The 23,923-nt window shown below is 35.4% G+C and overlaps 1 long non-coding RNA gene across 1 annotated transcript in view; it reads left to right on the plus strand.

Annotated features, from left to right (window-relative positions):
- The first annotated feature begins 3,988 nt into the window (after nucleotides 1–3,988).
- The window catches only part of LOC150094283 (uncharacterized), a 168,862-nt gene continuing 148,927 nt past the window's right edge, over nucleotides 3,989–23,923 (plus strand). The window contains exon 1 of the long non-coding RNA XR_016550218.1: nucleotides 3,989–4,127. This is a non-coding gene — a long non-coding RNA (uncharacterized LOC150094283). The remainder of the gene's footprint in view (nucleotides 4,128–23,923) is intronic.

Genomic DNA, 23,923 nt, shown 5'->3' on the forward strand with positions numbered 1-23,923 from the left:
ACCATACCACCATTCATCTATGATCCCATTTTTAAGGTCAATACACCATTGTGTCAACAGGTTCAGTAAGGAGGGATCTGTGAATGATTGCCCAACCGTGAAAATAAATCCATTCAGTTCAATTTTTTCTTAAGCGTTCGGTTATTGGTTTCACTTTAGGGTTCATTTTATTTTATTATATCGTAGCGTGTTATCTAAAACTTATCGTTTCAAGATTCTTTATAACTGTTTTTTTTTTTTTTTTTTTTTTTTTTTTGATGAAGAAACAATAGAAAAATGGACGTAAGACCGCCAAGTGGGTTATCAGATCATCCATAGGCTTAAGCGAACCTTTCAATGACGCATAGAAAAGAAATAAGATGAAAACAAAACAGTTTATTATAAAGCGTTTGACCATAGCAAAGCATGCTTAAAAACCATTAAACAGTTGTCTTACTTGAAAAATAAGATACCCCAAACTTCAATAACGAGAAATTACTAAGCCGTGGAACATCAAAAGATCAAAATAAATGACTAGAAAAATAAAAATAAGATAATTTTGTATGATAATGTAGATCCGAAAAACAAATTACATTTTAGATTATTTTATTTTTTTTCCAAAGAGAAAACAAACAATCCCTAATCACTTTAAATGATCTAAGCTATCTTTAGCATAAAGCACCTCTTCGGCGAACGAGCCATGTATTATAACCAATAAAAACATTCCCATCTAAAAGAAATATAATAATAAAAAAAAACTGTAGTGAAGCTATAAATGTGCACAATAATGCAACTTATCTACTAATACAGTGTGATTATCCCATTATACTTGTGGATTTTAGCGATTTTGATGGATCATTTTTCTTAACCATTGGTAACAATTATAGAAAATGAAACAACTTTATTTTACAAATACGTCATTCCGGCTTCAATTAACGAATATATGAGTCGAAATACTTCTGTTGTGCTAAAGAAACAAGCTGCCAGGCCCATACATTTAAGATGGTTTAGTTGTTACTAAACAATCTTTCTTATAGCAGATTTCTTATATTAGCATAATTTTGTTAACTTTGATTTTAAATTTCAAAATAATGAATTTTATTAACTGAATTTTAGTCTGGGAAACGAAAATTTTAAATCGTCGATAGTGAATGTACGAAAATATAAAAAAGGGAAATAAGGTTAAGTATTTATTAAATCCGGATTCAATACGTGCAGTGTTAGAATAACAGATATCACGATAAAAAGATCCTTATCAGTAAAAGGTGAACAAGAAGTACAAGTAATAAAATCAACGAAAGGCAATTTTTTGTGATCGTTAACATATACAAAATTTGGATTCGCACTCGAGTTTTAGATCGATTATCGCGTCCGAGTTCCTAGCCACAAGCAGCACGAGTGTACTGCATTTTCACAGTAACTCACCAAGAGAGTAGAGGTAGATGAAATAAAAAAAAAAAGGTCACATCACTAATATATTAATTATTCTGCAACGTTCCGATGTGTGTGTGTGTGTGGGGGGGGGGGGCACACACACACACACAACTTTAAAAGACGAAGAGAACTGTAGTTCGTTGTTTATTAATGCTATTTTGTGGTACGGTAAGTTCACAATTCTGACACTTGTGAAAGTTCAATCACTAAACCCAGTCTTTAAAAAATGCATAAAAAAGTCAATATCGGGATGCCATCTTTGTAGTGAGTGAGTGGTGCATCACCAATGCAACTGATGATATATTAGTACAAGCTATTATTAATGCTATTTTTTTCCCAAACTCCTTTCTTAGCGAAAAATTGTTAAGAAATATGGATTACATACGCGAGCACTCGAGCGTAGTTTCTGAATGTACTGAGATGCAAAAAAAAATATTTTTTTGCATCTCAATACAAACGTCTATAAACCTGGTTAAAGGTTTATAGACGTTTTTAATACAGTCAGGTTACCATTCTTCTACTGCAAACTCATAGTAGGTGTGCTTCTCGCTCTGTGTACAATCAGAACACATTTTGAAATTTTGCCTATCATTGGAGTTAGTTGTAATTCAAGCTCCGAAAATAGATAAGAACAGAGCGCTTATATATATCAGCTGAGCAATTAACATATAATTTCTGCTTATTGCTAATTTATCATTCAAACAATCAAGGAATCTAAACTTGCTCTTCATTCTGTTTTGAATTTGTGCCTTTCATCAGATATACTTTTTAAAATTATAAAGAAGGAAAATAGTTCACGATCGTTACAGCTAGGTTCATAATTCCAGTTATTTTCTGATGATTTTCTTGTTCTTTAGCTAACAGTAATTAAACCCTGATCGCTTGTTATTCAAGAATAAAATCCACGGCACATGCGTGCATAATTTATCATTAATTACCTATCATTCTAAATGTTTCTATGAACACAGCCTAGAGAGACAAATTAATTTGTTCGGTATTCTGTCAATATACAGCGAGAGACGCTGTAGACGTTATAAAAGATGCCGCAAGCACAAGTCATGGTTACAATGATCATTTTTCATACTGACATGAAGCGCGGTGGAGGAAAGGAACTCTGCTTCGTCTTTCCCTTGGCTTGCATATGTAGCGGCATGCTTCAAAGACCAGTTGCTTGGCAACTGCTGAGAGGGTTCATCCAATGATAAATGAGGTTAAAATGTAGCCATTCCTGTGTGTTCAAGAGTTAAGATAAAAATAAAATAAGCAATCACGTTCATCACGATTCTTTTCGAGTTGCTGTAATCTTCAGTGATGGTCCGAAAGTGTTGAGTTAGATAACTGTCAAGAAAAGATAGTTTCTCGTAATAATAATGTATTTTCAATGTTTAAGGTTTGGACTATATCATATATAATTAAAAAACGTTCCTTCTAAAAAAAGTTTAGCAAACATCCCCCCCCTCCCCCTTTGCTTTAAGTTGTATAGTAACACCGGGATTTTTTTTTCAAGGTTTGATTAGTAGCATGAATGCGCAAAATTCCTCTCTCGAACCAAATCATCTCAGCTAAAATTTCTATCCTGTTCTCAAATCACGTGGCAAAATTCTTAAAAAGCTTTTATAATTAATGTGGTTTTAAACGTATTTTAAATAATGAAAATATGGAGATGATAAAAGTATGCCGTATACTTAAGGATTTTTTTTTTTTGGTATTTTTTATTAATTATATGAAGAGCCAAAGGCTTCAATTCGGGGACATATAACTTATTTAAGTTAAGGGATATTACATCCCATATTGTTTCATAGCCGAATAAGAAACTCAAAGAGTTTCATGCCGAATATAGTAAATATATAAAGTTCGGCGAGTCCAAGCGTAAGCATATACCTGGATAGTGTTACAACTAACCCTTTAGGGAGTGCAACACTGAGGCAACTCATGGTAAGGGTGGAGCAAGATCCGATCATTATTCTTGATATTTCCCCATAATGTGAAGCCCAGTTCCTAGGAGCTGTATTACTGTTCTACATTATGAGTGAGAGAAGGTCACTACCCAGACCGGTTTCAACCTTTATTGAGGTCTCATTAGTGAGTAGGTAGACCTAGAAATACCAAGTTTGTAGCAAACAGAACTTACATATACCCTACTATGAGAATTGCCAAGAAGGTGTCCTAATAAATTATTAATTATATGAAGAGCCAAAGGCTTCAATTCGGCGACATATAACTTATTTAAGTTAAGGGATATTACATCTCATATTGTTTCATAGCCGAATAATCAATCAAATAAATTAAATTAATTTATTTATAAATTAAATATACAAATAAAATTTCTCATTACAAAATTTAATTTTGTAATGAGAAATTTAATTTTGTTTTTGAATCACCGAGCTTAAAATATCTAGTTATACTATGAATATTGCCGATCTCTCTAAGGACAGTTGTGAAAAATAACATGCTCAAAAATAAAGGATTTGAAAAATTGGCTCCTTACTGAAAAAGTCTGTGCATCAATTAGAGGTATCCGATAGTACTTGCTTAAAGTATATTCGAACAGGATTTCCCCTCTACCAGCCGTTTGCTAAATGCCACAATACATCCAGAAATATGGTGTATAAAAAAAGAGACCTATGATAATATATCTCCCATCCCATTCCTGGCGAGAAAGCAGACTATCGGCAGGAAAGCCAACTGAAGAGATTTTTTAACGGATTAAGATGGTAAGAAAAATTATAGAGATGATGCTTTTACTAACTTAATTCATATAAGAAATAAATAAGAAATCTTTTAATGTTTTTACTCCCAAAAGAGAGCAGGTAATAATGAATCCATTGAGTCCTAAAATAAAAATAAATAAAACGCTAATGCCTTTTATTCCCTACAGGAGTAAACGAGGCCGTTTAGCCCTAAGTAACTAACTGATTTTAAAGACTAGTAGCAACCAATCTACGAAATGGCGGCAGTTATCCACCATACGCTCCTTCCTAGATGGCTATGAAAATCATTAATAGCCTTGGGTAAGGATGGAGATTGGTTGCTACTAGTCTTTACAACGCTATATATTCTTGTCTGAAACACCGAGTTCTACGATCGATTTTATTGCGTTTCCAGTTAAATAACCGGAGTTTCCAGGAGAAAATTCCAAAGATTGATTAACTGGGAAACCGGCTTAAAAAAAGCTTAGAAAATGTTTTTCTAGTTAGCAATTAAAATTTCTTATTAAATTTTAATAAAAATAAAATTATGAGTGGAAATTGGTCCACCCATCATTGTCACCAGTAGTTGAATTGATGACTACTGATGATTTGTTGACTTTAAGGGTGATGACAGTATAACAGACAACTACTGCCATTTGGACAGTGATACCTTAACTCTTATCACTGTTCAACACAGTGAGAAATACTATGGGATCAGTTTTTCTGATCTGATCAGCTAATTCAGAACAGGCTGGGAAAAAAAATCCCTTAGTCAGGGACTAGAATCTAACCTTATAATGGACTTTCTTCTAGTAGTGGAGTTCTGGAAGTGTTGTCACAATAATATACAGGCATTAGTCCCCACTCACGAAAAGCTATTAAATAACCCTGCTATGAAGATCAAAATTTGATTTTACACCACTTCAGGCCTCCATTAAATATAGTGTATCGAGCGATAAAAACCAATTACTTTTTTTTATTTTATATATATATTTATTTATTTGCGGACAGTACTAATAAATTGCCATTGCTTGCTGTAAAAGAGTCCAATAAAAATCCATACTACAGTGGAGTTCGAATCTACAGCTTATCAATAGTAAAACGCTTTACCCACTCAGTCACCAGAGCAAGTAATAAAAGAACAAAAACTTCGCAATGTTAATTTTTTTTTATCAGTATTTAACCTTAGACAAAATACATACTTAATTTTGCATACCGTTTATTTATAACTAAAATCCTAACGAGATGTAGTTAAAAGAGAATAAATAAATAAAAATAATTACCTTAGATTAGCAGTATTAAAGCAGTACTATTTCTAAAAAAGATTTGGAATACTACAATGTAGTAATGCTCCATAGCTTCTTTATATAGCTTTTCCATAAGAAACTATTCTTGGGAAGAACTTCAGTTCTTCCAAAGAATTCTATGCTTGGAGAATATGTTTTACAAACTCATGCTATTCCAGTTCATTACTTAATTTAGGCAAAACATTTATGAATGACAGTCCCCCCCTCCCCAGCTAATTCACCTTCAGTTTGAGAAGATTATTAAAAAAGGTTCTAGTCCTAGAGTGAACTGAAAGCTAGGCGATCTGCCATGGTTCTAGCTAGCATGGCGGAATCCATACCGATGGACTTTCAGGTTGTGAAGTTAAATGTTAATGATCTTCATTATTTAAAGATGACTGAGGGGAGAGCAAAGGATCGAGTCTGGTGGAAGAGTTTTATGCCTCGTTTAAGTTAAGGGATATTACATCCCATATTGTTTCTTAGCTCAATAAGAAACTCAAGGAGTTCCATGCCGAATATAGAAACTATATAAAGTTCGGCGATTCCAAGCGTAAGCAAATACCTGGATAGTGCAACACCTGACCCATTTGATAGTGCAAACTGAGGCAACTCATAGTAAGGGTGGAGCAAGCTGCGATCACTATTCTCGGTATTTACCCATAATGTGAACTTAGCTCCTAGGAGCTGTATTACTATTCTACATTATGAGAGAAGGTCACTACCCAGACCGGTTTCAACCTTATGTATAGGTGAAGCGGGCTCTAAAAATAAGACGATCCCGAAAGATCGCCCAACTCAGCGTTGTTCCACTCGATGACAGGCTCACCCCGTCACCGAGAAGAACTTCTCAACATTGGCTTATCCAGTGGCAGGCTCACCCCACCACCAAGCGGAGCCATAATCTCAGCGGTGGCCCCACTCAGAGACAGGCAAAAACCTACCTCCAAGTGGAGCCTCTCAAAGCCAGATCCTCCCCGCACCGGTTTTCACCCTTATTGGAGTCTCATCAGTGAGTAGGTAGACCTAGTTAATACCAAGTTTGTAGCGATCAGAACTTACATCCCTTCTATGAGAACTGCCAAGAAGGCGTCCTAATAAATTACTAATTATATGAAGAGCCAAAGGCTTCAATTCGGCGACATGAACTTATTTAAGTTAAGGGATATTACATCCCATATTGTTTCTTAGCCGAATAAGAAACTATATAAAGTTCGGCGATTCCAAACGTAAGCAAATACGTAAGCAAATATAATTAGTAATTTATTAGGACACCTTCTTAGCAATTCTCATAGAAGGGATGAAAGTTCTGTTCGCTACAAACTTGGTATTAAATAGGTCTACCTACTCACTGATGAGACCTCAATAAAGGTTGAAACCGGTCTGGGTAGTGACCTTCTCTCATAATGTAATACAGCTCCTAGGAGCTAAGTTCACATTATGGGTAAATACCAAGAATAGCGATCGGAGCTTGCTCCACCCTTACTATGAGTTGCCTCAGTTTGCACTATTAAATGGGTCAGTCAGGTGTTGCACTATCCAGGTATTTGCTTACGCTTGGAATCGCCGAACTATATATAGTTTCTATATTTGGCATGAAACTCCTTGAGTTTCTTATTCGGCTAAGAAACAATATGGGATGTAAAATCCCTTAACTTAAATAAGTTCATGTCGCCGAATCGAAGCCTTTGGCTCTTCATATAATTAGTTTTATGCCTCTTTTTGGAATGGAAAATGGGCTTGCTTTCATGCTGTGCTGTGCAGTGCATGTATAAATGAATATAAAAGAGTAAAGAAACGATGGTGTCATCTGGATGAGAGTCAGATGAAAACATTCTCTCTCTCTCTCACGAGGCATGACTATCATTTGTACAAGAGGGAATGTTTGCATTAGGCTCCCTTTCAAAATTAATTTGGATTTATTGATGGTTGATTTGCATCTGTTGTATGCTTCAGTGTCGGCTGAGAATTAAGCTAGAGTTTTGTTTTGTCATTTGATATGTGCTCATTTTTCTTTCTTTCCTTCTTGCACTGTCATAAAATGTTTATATTTATAGCGCGAATTTTATGAACTATGTATGGAAATATTTTTTGTGTGTGCGTGTGCTTTATAAATTTTTATTTTTTTTAGGGGTATTTTGAGTAAAGTTAGGTTTTTTTTTTTTTTTTGGTATAGACTGGTAAATAATTAGAAAGTAGGGGACATTCAGTACGAAGAAACAGAATTCTGGACATGTCACCTATAAAGAGAACACCCCGCCTCCTTGGTATTTACGAGGCCTCGACAGTTCCTTCTTCCATACCACATTACCTGGACTGTTTCCAGGAATGATCTCGCAGAATAAGTGAAAGGCAGGATTATCGACCAGCTCATTGCGCTGCCTCTCGAGAAGTTACCATCAAATTCTGTTCTGTATACCTATAACCAACCTGCGGACCCACTGTATCCCCCCCTTCAAGGAATGGGGGGGGCTCTTGGTCCTCACAGTATGTGTCCTATGGTTTGAAAGACCGGTATTCGAATTTCGACTGATGTGAAGATGGCAGAGTTTTTCATTCCATAAAACTAACGAGCTAGTACAGCATACGAGTTTAATGGGCATAATTGTACTGGCCTGATATAACCTTACTTGCTTATGCCGTAATTGGAAACAACCTAACTCAAAACACTGTACTCCGAACACAGTATGTCCAGCCTGGCCTTAATGGGTACTTATTATTGCTCACACTACATGAAAGAGAAGAATATTTCATTTTTTTTAACCCCCGCCCGAAACAAACAGACTTTACTTTTTCTAACAATAAAAACAATAATGCAGTCCTTTAGAATTCCAATTACAAACTTCATGTCAGTGTGACATCCATTGCTGGCTAGTGATGTCGACATGCCTAGTCATAAGCTACAGCCAATTAAGTTTTGAAGCCGTTTTTAGAACCAGTTAACAATTTCTACAAAAGCAAAATATGTGGTTATAAAATGATCTTAATTGTATAAAACAGCGTGTAAAACGTGGCACAAAATGAACTTTACTAAAGGAACGGGAAAATGGAAGAGGATATAAATGACTAAAATTTAAGTACTTGATTGTTGGAATTCTGAGCAGACAATATTTTTAAAGAAATATGATGGCTTGATAAGAGATGACGAAACTGTGTTCCCACTGCAAACATGTCACATTTCGAGGGCCTCAGAGTAAAATCTTTACACATTTTTTGAAATGATAAAGGGTGCTATTAAAATAAATGGAACTGAGGAGAAAATACATACATACATACTGTGCTATGGCACCATTTTCCAAACACGATATAAAATGTATTTCCAGTGGATAATTCTCTGCAGGATAGACACGTGTATTATCTATTGAATAATGTTTTGGGGGACCAATGGGGAGATTTTTTTTTTGTTTCTTTATTTGCCTACAAAGTTACCAAGAGTGGGACACGACTGAATAGTTAAATCATCATTATATCTCTTCCTCCGATAGTTCTTACATTTTTCCCCTTCCACACCAGGAGACATGTCCATTTAGGTCGGAAGGCATGAAGTCCACAAAATATCCAAATTCACATTTATGCATGGACATCTAAATCCAAAATATGTTCGAGGTGATTTTATGTTTGTGAGAGGAAAAGCAAAGTTTTCCTTTCACAAATCTCACAGTCTGAGATTAACTCAATGTTCGAGGGGGGGGGGGAGAATGAACCATATGGTGACTAATCATCAGTGCTGCCAAACTTATACGTGTACTGTATATTTCACAACTGGCGTATACAGCTCATCCTCTTCTTCCCTCAATAGCATTGTTTCATTTATATTTTTGAAATTTATTTCTAGATACAAGGATCACAAAACTGACACGTTCAACAACGCCAAATTAGATAATTACTTAAATTATAATTATCTATCCCCCAGCATTAACAACCATCTAATTCTGATGACAAACCTGCTTTTCATTTTATGAAAGGTCAAGGGAAACAGACAAAAGGTAGGCTGTGATGCGATTCATTTGGATTTTAGCAAAATCATTCATAGGATTCAGCATCAGAGCCCACTGATGAAAATGTACTGATGATAATCTAATGAGAATGAGTAGTCAACAGGAAGTTGTGTTTTGAGGAGAATCTTCAAACAGCAGTGTTGTTAGGAGCAGGGATAGCCCTGCTTTAAATTCATAAGCTACTTCAGGATATATATATATATATATAACGATATGCCAGGAGAGTGTGCTGCAGCTGGCTAAAATACGCTCGACTACACGATATAATAAGTTAGTGAAGAAGAGTTAACATTTTTTCTACTGAACAGAAAAAATTAGTTCATTTTTTTCTGTTCAGTAGAAAATATCTGGAAAGAGAATTAGATTGTTATTAATGCTGGAGAATAAGTAATTATAATTTAACTCCCCTTAGCTATGCGATGCTGTGCTGAACACCTGATTCCTGCCAAGGATATCCTAGATACGATTCTCAATTAATATTTGTATTTCCATAACACTAAAAAAAGACTTACTGGTCTATAATTCTGCATTGTGTGTTAACACACCCTTATTTTCACTTTTAAATGCTATCAATTTATTATTGTGTCGTATAGTTAACTTACTGCAGTTTAAAAGTACTGAATCTAAAATTTTATACTCAATTAACAGTATTTTTAAACGGAGTCTTTTTTTTTTCTTTTAACTGTACGCCAGATTTTTTTTTTCAGATTTTTCTTATATATATATACTTTCTACATATTCAATATATATATATATATATATACTAAATTCTAGCGTGAGAGAAAGAAGGTGACCGGCATTGTATCAAGGATACAAAACACTGGGAAATCTGAAGTACCAACATCCAGATCTGGAATTGTAACACAAAATAGGAAAAACTGAAAACCATTGTCTCCACCCTCTGGATCGGAAACAGCACAATGAATGAATACTGATGTTAAAAAAAACTGTAAAACTGTAAATTCAAGCTTATGGCGCAAAAAAGAAGTTATGTACGCTCAAATTTTAAGTGCTTGAATAAACTTCTTTAATTATGAACAAATTAAAGGGTTTGCCTTTAATTTGCTATCTCTTTGGATTTTAGGTTATTCCTGTGAAAAATTATTCTCCGCCTTTAACTAAGTGGAATCAGATCCCGAAACACTGGATTCCAAACCTGACAAGTATCTAGTACTATCTATCTTCAAAATACATCTACCAGCCATACTACATTCAACAAATGTCTCATTTATTAAGTCCACGGGGGCATTCATATGGAAGCATTAATATTTTTTTTTAATTGTGTTAATCCCACCCATGAAAGGTTGGAAACCTAATAGTACATTGGTTGAATTTACAGTCTAAACAGGCTATGAAGTCAAAAAGTTCTCTGTCAATTGCGTGTTTTCTTTAATCGGATCGCATGTTTCGCGAAATTTAAAAAAAAAAAAAATCCGAACTTGCGATACGGGAAACATGCTACTTTCTTATGACACCGACAAAACGCTTTCGGTTAAAAAAGCATTGAAAGACATCTTGCATCCTAGACGGAATAAAAACCATATATTTTCAAAAGAAGGACGAATTATCGTATTGTCTTTGTGACTACCCTAGGAAGTTGCTAGATACTTGGGACGGCTAAAGGGTATTATACTATATTAAAGGGTATTATCCAGGATATTACACTGGGGACTAAACATGAAAAAAACTCTGCTAAACCATTTCAGGTTTCCAAGTAAGCAGGGTGGTTATCTCACCAAGCGATTAGCATCGTTACTATCGAAAAACCGTGCTCAATCATCCATACTGCAATGGGATTTGAAGCTACATTGTATGTTGGATCCGAGAGGATATTTTCTCAGCCAGCTGATACTAATTCTTCTTCATCAATTATTTCTGTTGTGAAATGACAGAAAAGCTACAAAATCAGTTATGCAGTCATAATCATAAGATTTATGACAACTATTAGTCATTGAAGCTATACACAGATTAGCAGGTAGCACATGGAATTGTCTTTCTGATATGATGATTAACTACCCTAACTAAGGAGATGGAAAGTGGCTAAATCTTTAGCGTTTTTTTTTTTAATATTTAATTCACTTAAATTTTTCTCTAAATACATTTCAAAGTTTTTTTTGTTTTTTTTTAATATCTCGAGGTTCTGCTGTGAAATAAAAAACCATGAAAAATGTTATTTTAGATATATGTACAGTTTATTTAGCTGTCTCGTGCAAAAGTCTTAGAATACCCTGCAAACATAATACGCTGATAATAACAATGCTGTCATATGTGAGGATATAGTGGAGAGTCAGTGTCCATAGGTCACTATATCTTTCGACTAGTTTAGCAACCAGCTTTGTTTTGCAGGAGTCGAAAACCCAAGTTCCTAGAAGAGAAAAAAAAAATCCACTTTTATCAGTGCAACAGGTGCCTAGAAATTCCTGTTTTCCCATCACAGGCATGATTTGAACCAAGATCTTTTTCCCAGGAAAGTGTCGCATTCTCTCGAAATTTAGGAGAAAATGGTGACAAACAAAAACGGAAAATATTTTTATGATGAAACAATATCTTTATATTTGTGTATTATTCACTAAAAAAAAAAAAAACTTTCGTTTTAAATTATTTGAAAACGTTTCGCCCGCCCTCCAAAAATGACACGTATTTTACTATCAGTTACTAAATAAGCTTAAGCCGATATAGTTTACTCTTTAGCATTTACATTTTTCTGTCTTATACTGGAGATACATTCTAAAACATCTTCGAAGTGAGTATTTTTTTTTTTAACCTCAAAAGCAGCAATATGGAGTTATCTATGTGCAATCACACATAACTTGCCAAGATTTCTCATCCCTTTCTCCCTACTTCTGTTGACCTTAGTGCTTCGCGTCTCCTGTGTGTCCAACATTCCTGGGCGGTCCACAGCAAGACGACGGGGAGGAGTCGAAGCCAACCGTATGTAGTCATCAATCATTCCTAAAGAGTCGGCTCCTCGCAGACTACCGAGCAGGACGCTTTTGCGAAGAGCAGAGACTACCACCGCGTCTGTAGTTGACTAGGGTCAAAATGTCATTAACAGGAAGAGATGTTACGTTGTTTGATCAACTCCATCGCTAGGGAACTTTGGGTAACCGATTTGTGGTATTAAGGAGGCAAAAAAGTTACCATAAAAACTACCAGAGTTCAGTTTAAAGGAGATATGGTAATTTTGTTTAAAAATAACAAAATAAAACAGTAGTTATTCAACATGACTAAATATATTTATCCCGTCTTCCTCAACGTGTTAGGCTCAATGACCTGTCACGGCCAAGTAACCTGCCTTCGCAGAAACTTAATTAATGCAATGACAGGAAGGTTAATCCTATCTTCAAAGAATGCATGTCTGTTAATTGCGTGTGTTCTTCTACTAAATATTTAGTTATTGATAGCGATCGCGAATTAAGATAAATATATGAAGCCGGGCATCTTCTTAGGGGGATTCTGAAGGGCTAGCACATAAATATCAACAATTATAAGATCAACAATACCCAGTGGAGAGACAGTCAACTTTGCTTTACAGCAAACTAAAAAATCATTTTGAAAGCGTGCTGAATAAACAACACAATTATTATCGATTTAAGTTCTAATTACAAAACTGATAGTGTGTGTATTTACGATTACTAAAGTTACATGAACAAAATTAATTGGAAATTTATGGCGAAACTTCGCGTATTTAATTCAGATTTTCTTTTAAAAATGACTTTTGACTTAAGGGATGTTCTCAAATCAAAGATGATGCTATTTAGTTGGAATGCTTTCTATGACGCAAAGAAACCTTTATATGGACTTGTGCGCGTTCTCATCCTGAGATGGATGTGTGCGATTTTTTTTTCTTCCCGGTAAACATGCAAACCAGTCAAAAGAACAATTAAAATCCAACAACGGTTATTCCATATGGACTTTGTGTGTGTGTGTGTGTGTGTGTGTGTGTGTGTGTGTGTGTGTGTGTGTGTGTGTGTGTGTGTGTGTGTGTGTGCGCGCGCGCGCGCGCGGGTAAACAACTCGAAGTGTTACTAAGAATAACAATGCAAGCGTGGCATACAAATATTGGATACAATAATGGAATCACCTGTCTCAAAAGAGCCTCACGATGTAGTATATGCTAGCTCTGTTCATAACATGTGCGTGATGTACACAAATCATCCTCAATAGTCTTTCATGCACATGTGTGTTAAAACAACAACATATATCCACAGGTGACAGTGAAAGCGGCAATGACTGTTGGATTTCGTTTTCGATAGGAATCATCTACAGTTGAAATTATAAAAACTTACTACGAAAGGGGGATCATGTTGCGAATTATTTTACCCTCGAAAGAAAAGGATCTGTCGATTGCTTTATAGAGGAATCATTTTCAATCCTACGAGGGGAACTCAACAAAGAAGATGGGCATCATAATCTACTAGAAGGGAACTTACGACCCTTATTGTAGGTGGTTTATAAGTGAACGACTTTGTAAACTACCATCTCGAACTGAGAAGGGAGGTTTATAAATTATTCAATGCATGCGATATGCACTTATCAATGTACATGCACAAAAAACACAAGTAGCAGACTGACTGTCATCAGGAATGGATGTATGCATGTGCACCTAAACTGTGTTCACTTTAACGGACGCTGGATAGAATCGTGGAACTAAATAAAAAGGCGTAATAAAAAGGCAACCATACGTTTCCATTTTTTAATCGGGAAATATCCTCGCATACAAGTATAAATCATCAGTACTGTGAAACTTACTAAGTTTCACAGTACTGATGATTTATTAAAGAATTACTGATAATTTATGCTATTAAAGAATTGCTGCATTTTGATAATATGTATTTTTATATTTAATAAATGCACTGTAAAAATGCCGAGGTCCGCGCGGTTAGGCTTTGCGCTTCGCAACCATATGCCTGGGGAAGGGGTGTCCTAGGTTCGATTCCCGTCGTCGACGTGAGGAGCTTAAGGATCTTCCTCAGCCATAGCCAAGTTAGTCGGTCTTGGGCGTGGACAGCAGGGTTTTTCCCCAGTTTATCTGGGGTTTTTCATCCTGCAAACCGGCCCCATGAACACACACGGATACAGCCAAGAATACTTACAGGCATAGGGGTGACCATCCTATCCTCGTACTTCGGTTACGAAATCCAAGCATGCTTTGAAGGTTGTGGGCCTTAAAGGCCGGTTAAAGCCATTGGGATAGGATAGGACTGTAAAAATGCCTTATGACTTTCACTCGCTACATATAATCTGAAAGAGCTCACTCAGCTCTTTCAACTTGAGTTTCTGGCTTAAAAAAACAACACAGTCCTATGTCACCCACCCTATTCACCAGTTTGGCCCCTGCGATTTCTTTTTATCCATTAAGCTAAAATCATTTATGAAGGTTTGAAGACAAATGAAATTAAATAGAATGCGACAGAGCAATTCAAAGCCATTCCTTTATAACAGTTCCAGGAGTGCTAGAACTGTTATAAAGACAGTTGCTAATGTTTCTGGCTGCAGCGCCGTAATTTCTGCACGAATGTTCTGCTGGATTGTCTGGGGCTTGTTCATATACACTTTCATTCAGGTAACTCCATAAGAAATCGGGAGCTGTCGGATCTGGAGAACGTGATAGCCAATTGATTGTAGACCTTCGAGAAATTATGTGCTGTTTTTCAAAATAAAATTGAATGATTCTGGTTCGTTATCTTGTGAACTTTTCAATGATTAATTTCCCAAATGTTCCATAGAATACCGTAAAAAATAAAAAAAGGTTACGTTTTAAATCCCTTCGTGACTTATGAGGCATCCTGTATTTGGACAAATTCTTGAAGAAAACTCTAATTCCCTGTTATGTTTCCATAAAATGAGGATGGGTTTGTCTTCCTTGTGATTAAATAGCACTGCATTCACCAATAAAGAATACTAGAACCGTGAATTCTGTCCATGTCATATTCATGCAAGAAATTACTGGTGATTCTGTCTTCTGTCATCGTAATGAACAACGAACAAACCTAACTCCGAGAATCGTAACAAGTCTTTCCATTAGAGAATTTTTTATAAAGACAAATGTTAGAATTAAGTTCATTGGATCTTACCGTGACTCTTTTTCATGTTCGCGAAGTAAACAATTAATTGTAAATAATATTTTGAATAGGTAAATATATGCAAAACAATATGATAACAGGAAAACCGTTTTAAAACATAAGACATACCGTACTGGGATGTTCATACAAGGTCAGAAAAAAACTCTGAAAACCATTAACCGTGATAGCTTTTAAAAGAGTCAAGCTACTTACTTTATTATCAGATAATTAAAACAAAAATTAATTTCTTCACTCTTAACCTAAATACAATGAACTCCTGACATTGTATTAAAAAAGTCCTTTTCCTTGAGTGAATCTGTCTGTCAAAGATAAAGATGAATATTAGCCGTCAACATTAAAGATCGTGCTCGGCTAGAATAATTAAAATGCGCTGCACTTGTATTGCTGCATGGCCACGCACATTTCAGATAACACTGATCACAAGGTAATAAAAGCAATAATTCAAACAGGTGAGAAGCAAGGATAACATATGTATCGCCCAAGTGAGACCAAATTCATCCACTTGCTACTGAATATGAGCAAAAATGAAAGATGTGGGATGTCAGCTTAGAGCGAAGTACGCTATGCTAGTTTCAGTTTAACTCGGAGAGGTGAAATATGGTAGGGTTTTTTTTTTACAACTGAATCTGTAGAGCTTTACCTTCTGGGTTTTTGCATATTTAGGCGTCACCATGACTACTGAAAGATTACTGCAACCTGTCTACTTATGAATAAAGGCAAGAGACTTTCTGAGAAGTGAGTTTTGATATAGATGCTGAGCGAAAACGAAAGAAGATTGATTTATTTCCGATGCTGTGTTAATATTTTCTTTGTCCTTCCATGCACAAATCACTTCCATGTGAATAAAATATCGCTTCTCTTCCCAAACACAGAAAGAATTAAAATAAATAAATAAATAACTTTCCAGCACAGTCTTAATTTCATGGCCATCCTCATACTGTGATCGCCCAAGTTGGCAAGAACCTGTTCGGCTACGTGATCTGGTAGAATATTTCCCCTAACATTTTATGGAAGCTAGTTAGCATTGCAGCCTACTCGTCTCTAGTCGTTACTTGAGACAGTGTTCAATTCCAAGGCTTTTCGTAAGTTACAAGAAACACCTCCGCACCTTAGCTCAATCAACGCCTTGATTAATCTCAAGAATCTGGGCGTCTACGATCTGTGCTTTCTGACGATCGTGCCCCACCTACAAGCGTCGTCTGTCAGGACTAAATTGAAATCTGATTCACTGTTCTATCAATGGCTTGCCCGTTTTTTTCCTCTCTTTTTAAAGCCTGCACGTGATTTTTGATGAGAAGAGACCATTAATACTTCCTTTACAGGATGCTTAACCTTTGCCTCTTCCCCTACGATAAATGTACAGCATAAGCATGGGGTAGATTTTTGGCATATCGTACACTCTTGGTTTGTGCAATTTTAAAGTTTTTCTTTTGCAATTCTATTTATAAATTTCAATGCCACTGGTCTCGTTTATCGTTATAAGATATTATGAGCCATCTAGATACAACTATTAGTACGTGAGTATCGTGTTATCATACTGTAATATTATCACAAATGTTTTTATCATTTGCTCAAATTTAAATTTAACCCTCCCTAGAACATCTACTGAAACATTCCAGATATATTTATAACGATTATTTTGAAGACCGTGGCCATGATCGCTTCTGCATTATGTTGATATTCATATGCTGTGTTTCATCCAGATCGAAATGCCAAAAAAAACAGCAGGATATTTGCTACTTGTATTTTTACTATTTGATTAGTTAGAAATTCAACATGTTGTACAAAAAGCTGGTATGCTCGCTAATACGTTGAAAATAATGCAGCGGTTTGTGAACATGAGAATGATACAAAAAAAAAAAGAAGAGATTTTGGCACTCAGTCTTGAGAGTATTATCTGTTAGTCAAGTGAAGGTGCGTAGTTAGAGGCTTCCGCTGTTTTCACACCAAACGTTCACTACCTGATAAACTGTTACTGTGACTCTTCTGTTATCTAAATATCAATTTTGAAGTGCAAAACGCCAAGGGTAATCTGGTAGCGTCGTCTTCTTCAAACGTGCATGTCAACGTAGGCAGATAAAGAAATGAAAGAATCTTCGATGTTTACTCAGTCTGGAAGTTTCTCCTCAGGTGGAGGCGATAGAGTAAACTTAGAAAGCGTTTTGAATAAACAGTTTTGGGACTGTCGGAATCAAAATCCATATAATAGTTTAGATAACGTAGAAAAAAAAAATAAATAAAAACTTGGGTTTAGTATACGAGCGGCGTGTGTAATAAAATGCAGGATATCTTTCCAAGAAGATATCCTGCATTTTAAACAAAATATTTTCATATTTTGTTTAAAAGTAGTAATTTTGTTTCTAGCGTTATTTTAAAATACATTTATATAATTAATTAACAATAATTGTCTTATCTTTCTTACAAAACGGAAAACCTCACAATTGACGAGTTTAAAACAAATATTTTAATTAAGGAATGCATAATCCCTGAGTGTCCGTTGTTCGGTCGATATAGGCGATGCCCTTTGGTCGGAAAGACCTGGGTTCGATTTCCGTCCAAGAGTGAGGACTTTATCTGGTCTCTTTCGACTAAAGGTAAGTTAGCCGGTCTCATACGGGGTAGGGGAGTTTTTTCAAAAAATGATGAATTCAATCCTCACAGTCAGCGCTAAAACTCCAAACTAACAAACAACTGGCGTTTTTCGATTACGTGCAAGTTTAAGCATTCGCTGTGTATTAATGGATGAACCAGTCCGCGCGGTTAGCCTAGTCGCTTCGCAACCATATGCCTGGGGAAGGAGTGTCCTGGGTTCGAATCTCGTCGGAGACGTGAGGAGCTTAAGGATTTTCCTCAGCCATAGCCAAGTTAGCGGTCTTGGGCGTGGACAGCAGGGTTCTTCCCCCCAGGTTATCTGTGAGTTTCATCCCGCAAGCAGGCCCTGTGAACACACACGGATCTACAGCCATAAATACTTAACCCCCCCATGAGGGGCTCAACTCGTCCCAATAGGGACGTAAAAGAAAAGGGAGGAAACTCCATATGAATAAATAAATGAATAAACGAAATGTTCGATTCGATGATGCAATTTTTATTTTGCTTTACTGTTTGGACGACATTATCACAATTAGCTGAAATATCACATTTATACCACTTAATTATATAAAACGAAACCGATAAATATTAAAATTATAGCTATTAATGATTTATTTTATTTTATTTTTTAGTTTAACTTTCTTTTGGCTCCATGGGAAAGCAGAAATAGCGAGCGCTTTCCCCCTTCAAAGAACCTGTGACATGTTTATGGTAACCGCTAGTGATTGGAACATATTGTAATTTAGAGATGGCAAGAGCTGTGTGTGTATGTGGATTGTTTTAATCCAATCTGTCATGATTAAAACGGTGTCAGGAAATATTCACGTGATATGGGATGGAAACAGCAACACGGTATATTTTTTTCTTGTTCTCTAATTTCCTCCCACTCTTAAACCGTCGCTGTTTATTCTTAAAAGTTTTATTCTTAAAACATCAACATATCTATTTTAACAGGAACGTTTCTGTATTCTAAGAATATTTCTCCTCAGGAATGTAAATTATCTAATTGCAATTTCAATTATCGAAGCCCAATCAGTATAATTCTTAAGTTATAAAAATAAACCAGCTATACAGAAATTACCTTATAAGACAAATAGTAGTTTGCTTCAGCCTTTTAACTTAAAATAAATATGAATTATCACTAGCCAATTTTAATTAGTTTGACTATCAAACCTGAAGCTCTCATGGCTTCTAAGTAATTTGACATAAAATGTAAAAGAATTTGGGACCATCCAGCTACTGAGACCGCAGGCAACAAAACATCAATAGTGCTAAATCATGGGCATTTGCTCATTATAATTTGTTTTTTTCCTTAAGGAAAAAAAAAGACAGCAGAAAACGCAAGGATAAATTGTAAAAAATAACAAAATAAAGTTCTATAAACGGTCCTCTAAATGAATTCCGGAATATACTGTTCATGCTAAAAGGAAGTCTCTAATATATCCCTCAAATTTTTTTTATTTAGATTGACTTAAGAATTGGTGTTTTTGTAAAACAAATATTTCAGGCTACCTCAGAAATGAGAAATAAAATTGTCCACGAGATGGCGCAACGAACTATAACTGAAGTGAAGCCATGATAGCACGAGAGAGGAGAAATTGCTCGAGACCGAGAGGATGAAAGCAGGACAAACAAGGGAACAATAATAGATGGTGGGTGTGGGGATGAAATGATGTGTGAGATGTTTATCTCTCTGGACAGCTGTGACACCGTACAGGGGCGACAACTGTCTAAAGGCACGCCAGACAATGATAGGGAGCAGGACGACCTATAATGGCCCTCACCGCCAGCCCATAGAGGTGTAAATCTGTCACGGATTACAAAAGAACCCCTTCATTGTTCCTTTTGCACGATCCATTTACTGCAATACGTTCCTGTGGGGGAACACTGGCTACGGAAGAAAGTGCAGATTTTCTCACGACTCAAGCCGCAACTTGGTGTGAAAGCTAAGGGAGTTAAATTCTATGGACTGTCTCAATAAAGAGTCACCAGACACACCTAAAAGGACCATAATGAGTGAATGGGCCACATGATAAACCAGGTAAATCTGCAACAAAAGAGAGTGGGAGTTCTAGAAACAGTAGGGTAACATCTTTTGTTCTATCGCACTAAGCCATATGCATTCTCTTTATATACGCATACTCACACCCTTCCACGGGAAGCATTTCGTTAGGTGCTAAGAAATAGTAGCTACTGATTCTTTTATGGTTTACGGATAAAGAGAACCATAATATTGGAAGGGGTGGAGGGAAATGATGAACTCTTGGGGGAGGTGGGGGGGGGGTTCTTCTGCCCAGAAGCAGGCATTTATCTATACTAATTACATTATGTGTACACGTACACGCAATATTGCACTATTTTACAATTTATTTCCAGTTCGAAAGTACAAATCTCTCAAAAAAGGGGTATGTCAGATAATTTAGCATGTTTTCTGATTTCTGAACAGAACATATTCCTCGATTATTCGTTGATATTAATAAGTATTCCAAACTTGATCCAACATAATGGCTTAAGTATACTTTGCTTTGACTTAATCGATCCTCTCCTACCTGATGGTAGAGGTAACAGAAAGAGCAGCCATTTCTTTTGATCTCTGATCAGTACCTTTAGTATCATTTTACTCTTTCTCTGCGTTTAGATGTACCCCCCTCAAAAAAAAAAATCTTCCATATATGAATAGATCTTTCTTCTGTTGCCTGGCTGGCTAGGCATTCTTTGAATATCTCCCATTCTCCATCCAGTGCATACTCTAGTTGTTGCTGACTTAAGATTTTTTTTCTTATATTTAACTGACATTTGGTCTCAAATATTTAAAACTTGCTACTTGTTCTAGAACTGTATCCTGAAGTATAATTATATGTGGACTTTGATCAGTTACCTATCGTCTTTATCTATAATCATAGTCAATGTACTGATTCAGTTAATTCTCGTGTTTCAGCTTTTCTTTCTTCCAAATGTTTAATATATGCTGAAAGTCTCCCTCTGATTTATACCAAAGTATCATCGGCGAAAGCTAACTCTGAGAATTCGTCACGTTGCGGTTGCAAATTACCTCTATTGTCATACACATTTTTAGATCTAGCTTCCCATCTTTCAATTATTTTCTCAATTAAATTAAGGATAAATGGAAATGTTTCAGTTTCTTGTGATATTCATTTCTTTTCAAAAAGGTCTTGACACTATTAATAAGCAACATATTTCCTTCCTTATTTATCCATGTACCGTAACATCTTAGAACACAGACGTGTTCTGCTGCTTTTTCTAAGTTTATTTTTTTAAAGGTTCTTTCCTCTTTGATTACATTTTCATGACACACTGCTCTGTCTGTAATTTTTTTTCTCTCTGTTCTTGAATACTTGAAAGTATTCTGTCCATTCAGAATATTTTCTTGCCTAGTCATAATTTTTCCATCTTTCCTCTTGATCAATTTCAAGAGCATTCCAATCTTCCTTCTCCATATTATTCAGGACTTTATGAAAGAATATGATTAATCTTTACTCCTGCTCTCCATAAATTCTCCAAAATCTTTCCATTATTTTTTAGTTTGACTGTTGAGACAGCGTTTTTCCACTTTTATTCTTTGTAGTGCAAGATTCACCGAGGAAGGGGGGGGGGTTCGTATTATTTTTGTCATAAATCCGTTGCTTTTGTTTCTTTTTCACCCTTATGCCCATGAGTCTTCTTTGGATCTGTTATACTTTTAAGAATCCTCTCTCTCGCTTAGAGGATAACAGATTTGAAGTTCTCCCAGCTATCTTTCACGTCATTTTTTGAATCACGTATAGACAAGAACAAGTATTAATCAAATATAGACAGGAACCTATCCAAAGAATTGTTTAACAATTCTTCCGATAGGTTCCTGTCTGCCTTCTTTTCTTCCATTACCATCTCCAGCAGATAGAAGTCAATACCAAGAATTCTGGTCTTCTTCTAAGAACCAGGATTTGGTTCAGCATTTCTTTATCTCTCATACACTAGCTCCACCTTTGACTAGTACAATCTGTTATATAATTTTTCATTTCTCTCAGGTTCTACCATAGTGTGACTTTATATTTTTCTTGGTCTGAAATGTAGTACTTGTGTTGGTCATATTGTCAGCAATACTACACTTAGCCATCTTTCCATTACCACTAAGAATTTTTCACCAGTTTCTATCCAATTATATTTCTTTACATTTATGATGTTATTCACTTTTGAGATAAACTTCCCTGGTAACATAATTTCTGAAATATGTCCTGCGTTTCTTTTCTTCAAATATTTTTCTTTAGTCTTTGTTTTCATCTTCACTCGACCTGTTTATTATAAACAGGGTAACCTATCATTTCTTTCTACTTGAATATTAACTGTCATTAAGTGTTCATTGATGAACTTCCGCTTCAAATATAATCCATATTCACTTAGTCAAGACTCAAGATCCTTGATCTCACATTCATATGTCCTTGAACTTGGTCTGTGTTGGGCAGGCAAATCCATCTTTTGCAATACAGTACTATTTTCTTAGAACTGCTGATAAATCTGAATGTTGTTCTTGCAGGCTTTTTTTTTTTGTTGTTGTTTCTCTCAACGAAATACTGGACTTTAGTCATTTAAACTTATTAATTAATTAATTATATTTTTTTCTGTTTATACTTTTGATATTCTATGTGGAAAATTTATTGTCCGCTAGTTTTGTTGTACAAGTTGCAGTATAAATTTATTCAATTTTCTCCAAAGGGCTTGGGACCACTGACTTCGGCGGAGTGAGTTAACGAAAAAATTCAGTACTTGTTTCTTTACATTAAATCATTTATTTTCATTATTAGTTTGGCAAAACGTTCCAACACATGAATATCATCATGAGATATGCTTTTTTTGTTGTTGTTGTTTATGTAGCATTATATAGTATCAGTTTTCCAGTGTTATATAAACTCTTTAAAACTATTTAAACCAAAATATTAGTATTATGAACAGTGAACGAATGTTTCGATGCAAAAGTTTTGTTGTATGATTTTGTTTAAATCATGAATAGGGCATATTTAACTGAAAATCATATTGCTGAAATGGATTCACACTCGTAATATAATGACAGAATTGATTAGTGCTTTATGATAAACACATCAGAATAATTTAGGATATATTTGTCACTTTTTTTTTTTTTTGTAATGCGGATATAGTTCGATTTTACTACAGAAACAAGCTAAAACATACGGTAATGTTCAAGCTCCGCTTTGATTTTAGTATAAAATGTAATGTAGCATATACTATAAAAATGTGTATTACAAAATTTAATAATTATCTTGGTATACGTAACTGAAGCTTTCAGAACTAGCTCAATGATTGTTGAGGAAAAAAGAATGTAATGTGAGTGGGTATATATTTGGAAAGAAAATTCAAATTCATATAAGACAAAAAACGAATGATCAAATATTTATATTTCTGGCATCGAACGTGTACACTATCGTGTGTGGCAAGTGTAAATAAAGAGAAGGAAGAAACCTATGTTTCTTGAACAGATTAAGAAAAGAAGCAAATGAAATGAAATAAGGAGTTCATTCAATAAATGTAAAGTTGAAGTGTTTATGGATAATCAGCTCGTGCTTTTACATGTTTACAGGAAAAGTGGATGCGTGATGGTGGCCAAATGTTTAAAACAAGTGATCAGCATTAAAAAAAAAAAAGCTGGTCGGCCAATTTAATACGTCTTATTTACTACTTCAGAAAAAGAAAGATAAAGAAGAAAGACAACTTTCTTAAGGGAACTTCTATATAAACTTATAGCAAAATGGATGACGAAGCAATACATTTATGGGGAGTGGGGAAATGAGCGTTTCGCGATTAAATGAAATCATAATTGCAATCAAAGAAGAAAGTTACGGTGA

This window comes from Typopeltis vanoorti, chromosome 22, assembly GCF_054136105.1.
Source record: "Typopeltis vanoorti isolate ZY-2024b chromosome 22, IOZ_Tvanoo_1.0, whole genome shotgun sequence".
In the NCBI taxonomy this organism is placed as follows: domain Eukaryota; kingdom Metazoa; phylum Arthropoda; class Arachnida; order Uropygi; family Thelyphonidae; genus Typopeltis; species Typopeltis vanoorti.